This window comes from Periplaneta americana, unplaced genomic scaffold (assembly GCF_040183065.1).
Source record: "Periplaneta americana isolate PAMFEO1 unplaced genomic scaffold, P.americana_PAMFEO1_priV1 scaffold_24, whole genome shotgun sequence".
Classification (NCBI taxonomy): domain Eukaryota; kingdom Metazoa; phylum Arthropoda; class Insecta; order Blattodea; family Blattidae; genus Periplaneta; species Periplaneta americana.
This window is the reverse complement of record NW_027185505.1, coordinates 510,367-515,598: the sequence shown is the minus strand read 5'-3', so window position 1 is coordinate 515,598 and position 5,232 is coordinate 510,367. Positions and strand designations below refer to the sequence as shown.

The 5,232-nt window shown below is 43.1% G+C and overlaps 1 non-coding gene across 1 annotated transcript; it reads left to right on the top strand.

Moving 5' to 3' along the window:
* The first annotated feature begins 4,739 nt into the window (after positions 1-4,739).
* Positions 4,740-4,858, top strand: LOC138693923 (5S ribosomal RNA). Its single transcript, XR_011330608.1, has one exon. It is a non-coding gene; the product is annotated as a 5S ribosomal RNA (ribosomal RNA).
* The last annotated feature ends 374 nt before the right edge of the window (positions 4,859-5,232 follow it).

The window sequence follows — 5,232 nt, the reverse complement described above, 5'->3', positions numbered from 1 at the left end:
AATTACAGAATGATGATATTAAATCAGCCCACCGGTATAGAGAGAGAGAGAAAGTTGACACGCGTAATGAAATTACATTACGAAGCCGTGAGAGAGGATTAACAATACTGGCTATTTCTGACTTTTGTGAGGTTAGTGGGGCCCTTAAAAGGGCCGTTTTACGGAGAAGGGGCTTAAGCCTTCTTCTCGGTTTTCTTCGGGAGGAGAACCGCCTGGATGTTGGGCAACACACCACCCTGGGCGATGGTGACGCCGGACAGGAGTTTGTTCAGCTCCTCGTCGTTGCGAATGGCGAGCTGTAAGTGACGAGGAATGATCCTAGTCTTCTTGTTGTCACGAGCTGCGTTGCCAGCCAACTCGAGAACTTCGGCCGCCAGGTACTCCATCACCGCGGCCAGGTAGACTGGCGCACCGGCACCAACTCGCTCTGCGTAATTGCCCTTACGCAAAAGACGGTGGATACGGCCTACCGGGAACTGCAACCCAGCACGGCTGGATCGAGACTTTGACTTTCCCTTCACCTTGCCTCCCTTTCCACGACCCGACATGATGCTACTCCTACTTGCAGCTGTTTAACTACAAGAACGACGCCTCGCCCACGGTAACCTTCACTTTTACGCCAACGTCAATAATCGACAGCGGACCAATCGTAAAGTCACAAACGTTTGCGCTGTTTCTATTGGCTCGCACTGGGAAGGCAGTACGGCATTGTCCCTGCGACTTAAATATTTTTCTCCCTCCGGGCTCATCATCAGACTCAGATCATAAACCTGTTATCATTACGTTTCGAGCGCAACTACAATTATCCCCTCCAAAAACTGTGCTACTCTACAAAGCAGCCGACTGGGAACTCTTTCGAGATAAGTTGGACGCTCTCACAGATGACGTGGTTCCTACATCATCTGTTGAGATCGAAGAAGCTGCTAAAACGCTAACGAATGCTATACAGGAATCTATGTCGGTAATTCCAACGAAAACTATTACTCCGGGGAAATTAGAACTTCCACAGGATACTTTAAAATTAATAAGGGAAAGAAATGACTGTCGACGTGCCTGGCAAAGAACGCGGGACCCTCGCCTAAGACCAAGGATAAATCGTTTAAAAAGGGAAATTTCTCAGAAAATAAACGATCAGATTATCCAAGCCTGGACTCAAAAACTTAGTAAATTAGATACCGACAATATGAGCGAAGTGTGGAAAATTACAAAGTTTTTCACTAAGCCATATAGTGACATCCCTCCCATCCAGCACAATGGGACAACGTACAATAGTCCAGAGGAGAAGGCAACTATTTTCGCGGAAGTCCTCGAGAACTCCTTCCATCCACACGGTGACTTATATGACAGACAAATACATGACAGAATAACACAAGACACAACTACGTACCTACAAAACGTGGACATCAACAATAACGACGCACCACTGATCCGTCCTGCTAGTGTTCACGAGATAAAATGGCAAATTAGACACTTGCCAATTAAAAAAGCCCCTGGCCCCGATGGCATACAGGCTGAAGTACTGAAACAATTATCACATAAAGCGTATCAACTGCTTACAAGTATCATAAACGCTATCTTTCGGATAGGCTATTTTCCTAAAATTTGGAAAAACTCGCATATTATTCAAATTCCTAAGCCAGGAAAGAATAAATGTGATCCATGTAATTATCGACCCATTAGTCTACTAAATGTTCTAGGTAAAGTTGCGGAAAAGATCATACAAAAAAGATTGAAATCCGAGATCGGAAACAATGATCTAATCCGAAACGAACAGTTTGGATTCCGTTCAGGTCACTCGTGCACACAGCAATTGCTGCGCACAACGGAATTCATTACCACTGCATTTAATTTAAATCGAACAGTAGCGGCTATATTCCTAGATTACACACAAGCCTTTGACAGAGTTTGGCATGCGGGCTTGATTCATAAATTAATTAACAACAATTTAAATTGCCGCCTAGTTAAGCTGTTGGACAATTATATTCGGGGCAGAACGTTCCAGGTTAAACTGAACGACGTGCTCTCCACGTCGCGAGGTATTAACGCAGGAGTGCCTCAGGGCAGCATTCTGGCACCGATACTTTTCCAAATTTATATTAATGACCTACCTTTTCATCAAAATTTCAACAATAGCATTCTAGCGCTATACGCGGATGATTCGGCATTTCTCACTGCATCGTGGAAGCCAAATGTTGCCATTAATAGGCTACAAGGTCACCTACGTGACATTGAACCATGGCTCCTCAGATGGAGAATTAAATTAAATATATCAAAAACACAAGCCATATTATTTAGCAGGAGAAATAAATTCAATAGACCGGGCATAAATCACACAAAATTAGCCATAAATGGATCACAAATCGAGTGGAAAACTTCAGTAAAATATCTCGGAGTAACACTGGACAGACGGCTCACTTTCTCCGAACACGTACTACAAAAACTCAGACTTGCCAATGCTAGAATGGTGGAGCTTTATCCAATATTAAATAAAAGCAGACATCTAAACATACACACAGCTCTAACGTTGTATAAAACATTAATCAGGTCAGTAATGCTATATGCTTGTCCTGCTTGGGGACATGCACCTATTACAGTCCGTAAAAAATTACAAGTTTTCCAAAACAAAATTTTAAGATTCATCACAGGACTTCCTAGAGTAACTCCTGTTAGATTGATTCATGAAGAATTAGAAATTTCGACAATTCAAGAATTTATCTCAAATCAAGCCTTCTGCACGTACACAAAGTCGTACAGCAGCACAAACGCACTAATTTCTTCATTAGGAAATTACAACCCTGCGTTAGATAAACATAAAAGACCTAAGAGCGTACTCCACCCTCTAGCTTGGAACGACAACGTACAAGACGAATACCAACTTGAACAATAAATAACCACTTGACTCCACACACAGACAAGGCTATTCATGCATTAATAATGTTATTTCTCTGTTTCAGGGTCATCACATTACTGGCAGTTTAGATCCACTGTTCCAATTGTTAACACTTTTATGGACCTTTAATGTATGTGAATTTTGAACAATGATTAAATTAAAACCTCCCACCCGAACATATTCCGACCAAACTATAGCCAATTGGCTTGTCGTCAGCACGACATCTCATCCTGCTCTAGGTTTTTCCGTGGTTTCCCTTGAGCAATAAGACAAATGTCGGGATGAGCCCTAAAAGAAATGGGCCACGGACCACTTCCCTTCCCCCACTCTTTCTCTTCTACTATCACAAAGAACTTGCTAATTTCTTAGATACCAACCCTCAATTATGACAATAGGGGAACATAAATATATTGTAAGTTCACAGGGCTAACGGCTTCGAAGCTGGGTACCTGGTTCTAATGAAGTGCACTGGTAGCAATCAAAACATGGGGGCATGAGATAGTTACTCTGCCTGCCATTAAAAATTCACTTCACTAAGTCCCCAAGGTAAAAAAAAAAAAAAAATAAAAAAAAAAAAAAAAAAAAAAAAAAAAAAAAAAAAAAAAATCATCATCAGACGAGCACCATGCCCCCCAAAGCTTCCGGAAAGGCTGCCAAGAAGGCCGGCAAGGCCCAGAAGAATATTTCGAAGGGCGATAAGAAGAAGAAGCGCAAGAGGAAGGAGAGCTACGCCATTTACATCTACAAGGTTCTGAAACAAGTTCACCCAGACACGGGAATCAGTTCAAAGGCTATGAGCATCATGAACAGCTTCGTTAACGACATCTTCGAGCGCATCGCCGCGGAAGCTTCAAGCGGTCGACCATCACCAGTCGGGAGATCCAGGCAGCCGTCCGTCTCCTGCTACCCGGTGAGCTGGCCAAGCACGCCGTCAGTGAAGGGACCAAGGCCGTCACAAAATACACTAGTTCCAAGTAAGCGGGAGTGCTTGCTAGGGAATCAGCAACCGGCCCTTTTAAGGGCCACAAGTTATTCATAACAGAGTAGATGAATGAAGAACAACAGCGGTTCCCACCGAGTGAAAATTTAAATAATCACCCCGATAACACTTCTAGGATAGATAATACATTATAGGCAGTCCATGGGAGACTTGGATCCACGAGGCAAATTCGTTTCCTTAATAGTTTCGTACGACTTATATGAGAGCGCGGTGTCATTCCTACTCACTTGGCAGCATTAATTGTTGAGGGAAAACAACTTAGAAGGTAACTTGTCGACCGCGGGCATAATCCTTCCGCAGGCCACTACTGAGAATCTGTGGACATACGGGTAATCTATCTTTATTGAAACTCGGGTTCATAACATACGACTGATACTTTATATATCTGTCACGTAATCCATCAAGAGACAAATGTCCCCCCCCCCCCTAGTCAGTAGCGAGCTTCAGTCCATTCGTAGTAGCCGCCGGTGCAAGAAGTGAATTGAAGTTTGTGTGAAGTTCCGTAGTATGGCATGAAAATGATGTCGAAAATCCGACTACAGTTCCACAACCATGTGGTTGAAAGGAGGCTCCGCTGTTGAACAACAATCCACCTGTGGCTTAACTTAGAATGCCGACTAGCTGTTTTATTAATCCCGTGTCAATCCAGCAGTGTGTGACGTTGAAACGTAACCAAACTGCCGTTGATAGATAGATTTATCATCTATCCCAATGACATCCAACGAGCTTGGTAATTTAGGTACAGAGTCTAAGCAGGCAGTTTACGTGTGTGTGTGAGCGAGTGCAGGTTTTATCGAGTGCACCCCAATCCCATCGTCCTCAAGTGCCTACAGATTACGCAGTTTCATCGGCAACGGCCATACCATGTTGAAAATACCGGTTCTCGTCCGATCACCGAAGTCAAGCAACATTGGGCGTGGTCAGTACTTGGATGGGTGACCGCTTGGGAACACCACGTGCCGTTGGCGATTTTTTTTTTACGTCACTATTTCCAGCGTGTTCTAATAAGACTTATGGGATATTATGTTCCCTTCCCTATTCCAGCTATAGCTTGGATGATGACGCCGCTGCATAATTGTAGAGTAATTGATAATTCTTAAGTACTTGCAGCTCCGTATTGAAACTTATGACTGGTAGCATATTCATATGAGACGGTTCACTTCTCTGCGTTTTCTCGAAGAAGGGAATATGTATTCAGGGGATTGTGAACGTACCTCGCGCTCTCCCTAGAAGTTAGAGACATTTTAGGTAAAGAATGTAATATACTGTACATATATGGCTAATTAAAATCCCATTAGTTACTACATTTCAGTGGGTAGTACAAATTCCATAATGAAAATAT